The 8,465-nt window shown below is 36.0% G+C and overlaps 1 pseudogene across 1 annotated transcript; it reads right to left on the bottom strand.

Moving 5' to 3' along the window:
* Positions 1 to 4,820: 4,820 nt before the first annotated feature.
* Positions 4,821 to 7,347, bottom strand: LOC149220624 (AAA-ATPase At2g46620 pseudogene; annotated as a pseudogene). The gene is made up of 2 exons (XR_016249294.1): positions 7,104 to 7,347; positions 4,821 to 6,913 (listed from the first exon to the last, which is right to left on the bottom strand). The product of XR_016249294.1 is annotated as an AAA-ATPase At2g46620 pseudogene (transcript).
* Between the last annotated feature and the right edge of the window lie 1,118 nt (positions 7,348 to 8,465).

Below are 8,465 nucleotides of genomic sequence, written 5' to 3'. Positions count from 1 at the left end.
CCTCATCATCTATATCACCCTCTAAGCATTAAAATAAGATAGAAAAAGCTTAACATGTCAAATCCATATTTTGCTTGAGTGATGAGTACATTTTTACAAGGATCATGACAAAGGAGTTCAACAATCACTTCCACCAACATCGAGGTATATAGAAGGCTTGGTGCTCTTCATTAAATGCTATTTCCATACACTCATACATAACAGAATCAAATGGAAATGTTGCAATCCCCCAATCCTGAAAATTGTCAAGTCTGTTGGATTTTGACTGGGATCTAAAATTCTACTTTCTCCATATGAAATCCGATGAGGTTGGAACCACTCTCAAACATCCTAAAACAATTAATGGTAATGTTAAAAATTTAAATAAAAGGATGAAAATGAAATGAAAAAAGAATGTCACTTAACATTACCATTAATTACATAGCATTAGTAGGGCCTAGACAAATCCAATTCCTAGCACTTGGAGTCCCTTCTAACACAGCTTAATCGCCCTTAGCTGCACTCCAAAACCTCTGAGAGCTCCAAACCTGCGACTGAATTGCATGACAAGGCAAAAAAAATGATTTTAACAAGCTGCGAGCTGCTTTTTTACCAGCCACGTGTCCAACTTTCAGGACACAAGTAGGGCTCATGTCGTACATGAGTCACACACATGTTGTGTCTGACAAGTGAAATATGTGACAGGGTGGGGGGGGGTAAGGACGTGTCCTGTTTGTTAGGTGACCATTCATTATTTCTATGTGTTGAAATTATGCCCATAAAATTATGATTGGGCTCTAGCATAGATGTAGAAACTGTAATCATCTTCGCCAATAAAGAGATAATTCCAAAGCACCGAAATAAAACTTCAACTTAGAATTTAATAACTCCAAGTTTTTCCACCACCAAAAATTATGTGCCACAGATTGTTTTTAATTTCTCTATACCAGAAAATAAAAACAATGTTACCTTTCTCGATTTCTATGCCTGCAGGTGACAACTTTTGCACTCAAATTTTCGGTTTTTATTACAGGCTACCTATTGTGTACCTGTTTTAATCTTCCTACGAGCCACCTTCTCCATGGAGCCTGCTCTGATTATTTTTGTTTACTTATTCACCTTAATTCCTAATTTAGGCCATGTTAACAATTTACATCTCTCAAATATTAAATAAACACAAATTGAGCTAACTTTGGATATGGTTGATTCCTCTTAGTCTTCTTTGACTCCCCTTCCACCGTTCATGTGCCAATCAATCCCTTGGACACGATCCCATGTTGACATGCTACCATAGTCCTTGAATCTTGCTTCTACGATCTTCACCTACCATAGTCCTTGAATCTTGCTTCTACGATCTTCACCTTGTCCTAAATGCCCACTCTTACATTGACTCTGGGACTACGTTAGTAAAAATTCATCAACAGTAACACAAAGTTTACACCAGCAAAATGAGAGAAACGATTCAAATAGCATTAGCTTCACTTTTGAAAACACGTCTTTTAGATGAGTACATCATATTTTGTATTAGAGACTAATTAAAAGTTTAAGCTAAACTAAAGTAAAAAATAAGTTGACTTTGTTCCAAAGTGTACTTTCTAACTAAAAAGTACTCCATATGGTCATTAGACACATGTAGCAAGAAAGAAGTGAGTGCTCCAAGTGATTTAATGCATATATTACACTGTCTATTGGATAAACTACCATAATCATGCTAAAGAACTTTCCCAGGACAAGAGCTAGGTGAGATTTGTACTGCCTTCAGGCTCACATTGCAGGGGTCGACATATTCTTTGGACTTTGGGTACCTAAAAGTGGACCTGAAATCTTATTGGAGTATCATGGTCTTAAGGTTATTAGCACAAACTTAATGCAACATGCTTGGCATCACCTGCTACAGGAAATATAGTAATGCCTCCAATGATAGAGCCTTGGAGAGTCCATACTATGCATGACTGGTGATGTTAGTGCTATAGATTTGACACCAAACAATCCTCAGATACTACATGACTAACGTGGAGGCACAGTCCATCCCCATCACTGTCCTACAAATTGAATTTCCAATTGCTTTGTCCATAGAAAAAAATAATTCAATCTCAGCCATAATGCTACAGGTCAGTGAAAGGTGCAAATAAAATTCAGAATGCCCCCAAAATGAGGGCTATTTAAGGAGTGCTTGCACTGTGCAGAGATTGTTGTATCAAAGCCATGAATCAAGTATAAAGGCCAATATGAAAAGATCATCAATATATCCCAAACCATTAAGCTAAGACAATAAATGAATATTTATTATTTACAGCATCTAGTGATAAAAGATAACACAAATGTAAATGTGTCTCATAGATAAGAAAAATTTATTATGTCCAACAAATGACCACCAAATTAAGTCAATGGAATTAAAAGGTACATCCTGTGTAAGTACAATGTAGGAGTGTAAAGGCAATTCCTAAATAAATACTAAAAGCTGACAGATAAACATTGAATGTATACCACAGAGGTAAATATCTAGCCACATCTTGGTGTTGAACAGAGAAGAGAAAGAATGTCAAGTTCTGTTAGAGAATATGCATGACATTTAATGGAAAGTATTGTAAAGAGAATATGCATTCCATCACCACATCCATGAATTAAAGAGCAACACTAAGCCATTCATCGAGATTGAAAAGATCAGTCCGTGACAGCACAAAGAGTGCTGATAGCTAACTTTAGTCAAGGACTCTAGCTAGGAAATATAATGAGAAAATCTATTCTCCATTACCTGTCTCTGGATTAAAAGTCTCTATATATCATATAAAGGAAGAAGCATATATAGGAAGAATTCAAATCAAGTCCATGTCTTTTTAACAATAACATTTGAATAAATTCCTGACACCTGCTTTCCTGTTCTTCCTTTGGTTCTTTCCATCTTCTGTTTGACACCTTAACTTAAGTGAGCTAGTTCATTTGAGCCAAAACCTCCTCCTCTCCATTGATGTTCAATGTCAAGTAGTCCTGCAATTTTGGTTCTCCCTTCCAGATTGAAGTTAACTATGTAGTATTATCACTTTCTCCTGGTGCTTATTTTCCACTTGCCCCTTATATAGCATTCATGTATGTGGATCTTTAGCTCCTTCTTATCTGCCAGGCAGCTTTCTACTACTACCTCCCAATTGTTACCAAATCTTACACTGCAGGTACCATACTACCAAGTATTCTTTCTCCTTTTTAGGCAGCCAACATATCAGAATTTTACAGCATTTGACATAGCTTCAACTTTTGACAACTGCCCTCCAATAAATTTTAGACTTGTAATGATGGAACTCGGGAGATATAGCAAGTGATTGAACAGCTTGCCATCTTGACCAAAGATGACAATTGTACATATTTACAAACTTTATGTACCCTTCAAAAAAATGCAATTACACAAACATCGGGCCACCTCTAATTGCTGCAACAAGCTAGGACATATAATTGCACTGGCCCTTATATTACAAATCATGAACAATTAACACTTTTGGCCCAAGAAAGGTATAATCAAATAGGCTAATGTTATTCATGGACAATACAAAAGATGACACTTACCATAACTTTTGGCTATGGTGTCATAGAATTGATCTCAAGTTATCTGTTCTTAATACAAAAGATGACACTTACCATAGTTTTTGGCTATGGTGGCATGACAATTATGGTAATGATATTCATCTTAAGATACATTGAGGAAACATGTCGAGTAAGTCACCCAAAAAATTACATAGAATTCATCTCAAGTTATCTGCTCTTAGATATGTGTAATGTAAGATCAACCAATGAAAATGCAAAGAATGACTTTTATCGATGCAAACGTTAAGAATATGGACACTTTGAACAAGCCAGAGAGATGACAAGGATGCCTCTTGTTCTGGCGACACACCAGATGGAAATTAAATTATTATAAAAGCAAATTTGCTCAGAAGCAATTGACTAGAGTATTAGAACAGCCAGAACATGCAATTGCACTGTTCATTATATTTCAAATCAACACAACCTTCATAGTAAACCCTAATCATCAAAACATGGATTTTACTCTTCCTGAGGCATTTCCTGCATATGATGAAAGTTGTACGAGTGAAACTGAAGCTTTAAAGTAAATATTGCATCAGATTCATGTGTGGAGCTTCTAATGAATATTTGATAATGGATAGGGGTATCCATAGATCAAGGCATGCATTGTGGCATTATTTTGATACTGCATAAAGGAAAGATAGGAGACCCATTTGGCTATGCCTGATGTAAATTCGTTATTCTTTACCGAGAACAAACAGAAGCATTATATTCATACTGTTCACCATACATCTGGGAAACAATCAACAAATGCACATACCAATAAGATAAGAATAACCCTGGCTGCATTTTGAAGGGAATTGCAATAAAAGAGGAAAAACAATCATTATGGATGCTCAATAACACAATGATTCTTTTTGTTATAAGCAGACATTTCAACTACCTATTCTAAAAAGAAATAATAGACATTTCTCCGTGAAGAAAACATAGACTAGATTTACTGAGAAAGCAAACTAGAGTTGATGTTGGTAGGACATCAATTGTTAAACTGAAAATTCAGGCGGTTAAACTAGCTCAAGTATCTTAGAAAAGTAACTCCAAAGTTTACCGGTTTCATCTTTAAATTGAGATAATAAAAAATCAAAATCTTTCAATTGAAAGAAACAAATAAAAACTCCATAACTATGGCTTCTAAGATTGGAATACCAGGTGAATAAATAAGTGAAGAGACGGCAAACAAAGCTAAACATGTAATCCAACAATTGAAGGAAATCCCGCATTTATCTCTAAAGCTTTGATATCACTGAGCATAACAAAACATGGAATTGGATTACAACAGATAATACCTCATTTAGATATTTATTATGTAGGCATATGCCAAGAAAGCAATGACAATGAATTTTCTGAATGATAATTGACAGGAGTAGGAAGGCCAGAGACGCCTGTCCTCTTAAAACACAAGCAGCATACCCCGGTAGCTTAGAAAACCATGAGACAAGGTAAAAACAAACGATGCCATCCAATCAAATCCTCTCAAGGTACCAAGTGATCTCCTTCGAGCTTGTCTTCTTCTGCAAGCCACTGATCAGATTGTGGAGTAAACCCTAAGTCTTCACACTCAAGCTGGTGATCAAAATTTTCTGCTTACACAGTTTTTCCTTGAAGAGTTCTTCAAACGCCATGGCAATGGAGGCTGATACAACTTCACAAATCCCTATTTACTGGAGTTTCTGGAGTTGCCGGAGTTGCCGGAGTCAACTCAAACCTAGTTTTACTTTTATTTTTCATTCTGAATAGGTTATGCAGTTTCTTCAAGTCCACAAAGGAGTTGCTTTGGCCTAAAGATAACATTCTATCATCATGTGATTGTTCTAACCTGCCCTTCAAAATTGTTTCATCAGATCCTACCTTCTTGCTTCCTTTATTAAGAAACATTTCGTGCCTGATATTTCTTTCGATTTCTCGGTTCCCATTTTCTGTTGGCCACTCTGGCACAACACTATTCCCTGCTCGCCTACTACTCGATTGCAGAGCACTTATCAGAGCCTTCATCGCACGGCTTGGAGAATTTTTATTCACTAGCAGAATTTCTCCTACCTCTGCCGGCGTCATATAACCCCCTGCCTGAAAAGCCTCTTCAACATGAGGGAAAAGCTTATGATCTTTGATACCCAAATAATTATTTGCCAAGATTTTGAAAGCAGAAAAGTTGCAGTGAGGAAAGTAAATATGCATGTCCATTCTCCCAGGCCTCAAAAGACCGGGATCCAATCTATTTTTATTATTTGTAGTAAACACTATAATTTTCTCCTCGCCACAGCTTGACCAAAGCCCATCAATAAAATTCAACATCCCAGATAGTGTAACTCTGCCACTCTCATGTCCATCACAATCATCATCATCATTTCCCTTCTGTCTCTCGTCTTCATCGCTCACACAGCTGTGCCTCGACAGATCCAAAGAACAATCAATATCCTCAATTACAATAATAGATTTATTGCTTGTCTGCATCAAAAGCATCCTCAGCTCCGAATTATCATTCACCTTGGTCAATTCCAGGTCATAGATATTGTAATGCAAGTAATTAGCCATGGCTGCAATCATGCTGGATTTCCCTGTACCAGGAGGCCCATAGAGCAAATAACCGCGCTTCCAAGCACGGCCCAATCGGTGATAGTAATTCTTGCCGCGAACAAAAGCATCAAGATCCATCTTAATCTTATTCTTCAGGTCTGCTTCCATTGCAATGGTATCGAAAGTTGCAGGATGCTTGAAAGCCACAGAAGTCCAATCAGGTTGCTTGTAAGCCATAGAAGTCCATTTCTGCCTCCCAAATTTCTGGCTGTTTGTATAGAGCTTGAGCTCTTTCTTCCTGTGATCAACTTCCTCTGCAACAGCCTGAACATGCTCCAAATAAGGTCTCAGGACACCAGCCTTGTCCCTTTTGTGTATTTTCAAAATAAAACTCTTGGTTGCATCACCCTCCCCATTCTTTTCCTTCACCTCATGTATCCACCATAACCTAGCACCCAAGAACACGTCCTCCACACTTTGACCTGCCTCTAATGAAACAAATATATCATTGGAATTCCTAGCACTATACAAATTAGCATAATGAGTATCCACAGCACCTCCCAGGGTACTGACATATGTACTAACCTTATTATACAATCCATTCTCCTGGAACCCATCAGAGCCATAGTGCTGAGGAATCCTGAAAAACTTGTAAGCTTTCCATCTCTCCTGCCATGATTCCAGCCATCTCCTCAACATTTCCAGCAGCTGGGGAGGGACCAAGTTCCGAAAGACTACTATGATCCCCATTAAGGACCAAAAATGGGTAAGGGAATCCATTGGAAAATTCAAATCTGAAACAGACAATAAAGAATCCAGCTTTCTAACAGATTTGCCTAAGCTCCTGCAATTTTATAAAAAAGAATATCATATACACAATTCAATCAATCTTGCAGCAATTGCTTTCTGATTTTCTTGTTTTTCTCTTTTTCAAAATGAGTATTGTCCGACATCGATCCTTTCAATCTTTATATTGAAACTATGTTCAGAACACCGAAAAGAAAAAAGGGCATTGAGGAATTCAGCTTGTGTACGCATTGTGGGTCGAATAGCCTCGTTATTCGCTGTGAAGAATTTGGTAAAGATCCTGGCGGATCCATGTGTAGGTGTGGAACGTGTCCTGGGACCGCGTTATACGTGTATAGTTGCAGAGTCAAAGGACGCGCAGACCCGCTCAACCCTGCGATAATCAATAAAATCAACCCTTCCAACCAAGTTTATCGCGTGTGCTAAGTCCCTGAAGCCGGCGGTTGGGTGATGTCAGTTTCGACGGCGCTTCCTCGGGAAATATGTGCATGCGAGGTGACCAATCAGATTCGTCGACCTTTTCCAGATAAAGGAAGTTTCCTCTACACTGGATCCTCCAAAGTTTCTCGCGTTCTGTTACTAAACACAGGGACAATGCGTAACTTTAGATAAACACAGTAGTTTTTTTAAATACAGGATTAGAAGTTTCTATTTAATAAATAATAAAAAATATATCTGGGGTAAAATTTCAATATATAATTTTTAATATATATTAAATTATTCAATTTATTTAAATTTAGAAATAAAATAGGTATAAGCGAAAGAATATAGAATTTTTTAAATTATATATAATATTTGTGTATAGATAATTGATGAGGAATGATATTGAATTATGGGAGTTATTTATATGTGAGATTTTTTAGAGTGTTTGATAGATTTTTTTGGTTATATGTGGGGAAAAATTTTGTGGTGAAATTTTGATTTGTGTTGATTCATGTGTTAAATTTGTATGATACCAATAAATTTTAATAGATTCTAGACAAATTAAATCAGAAAATAAATTTAAAAACTTTTTAAAAATTTTCACTTATAGACAACGTCATTCATATATATTTAATGTTTATATACACAATAAAAATAGCATATATATGTAAAAGTATAATTTAATGTTTAATTGATATATATATATATATATACCTGTAATTTAATTAATAGATGGAATAGTTTTTTTAATATTTTTTGAGTTAATTTAGTTTAAATTTTGGTAAAAAAAAAAATTAAAAATCATAAATTTAATTTATTTAATCTACAAAATAAAATACTCAAAATTATATTGTGAAATTCCTTAAAAAAAATGATTTTGTCTATTAAATTGTGTATATATATAATTTGTTGAATTGAGGCTTCTGTGATCCATATCAATTTTATGAGAAAGAATTTTTCGGCGTAAATCACATGAAAATGTATTTGTCAACATGTTTTGAACCAATGAGTGTGGTTCATGGTCGACAAGTTGAAAAATCAGATGAGTGTGGTTCATCGTCAACAAGTTGAAAAATCTGATCATGACGCTTTTCGAACCAACGAGTGTGGTTCATCGTCAGGACAAGTTGAAGAATCACATCATGGCTACATGTTAAATAGGGATA

Source organism: Pinus tabuliformis, chromosome Q, assembly GCF_031772625.1.
Source record: "Pinus tabuliformis cultivar Carrire ecotype Pingquan chromosome Q, CPIR1, whole genome shotgun sequence".
Lineage (NCBI taxonomy): Eukaryota > Viridiplantae > Streptophyta > Pinopsida > Pinales > Pinaceae > Pinus > Pinus tabuliformis.
This window is presented reverse-complemented; position numbering and strand designations above follow the sequence as displayed.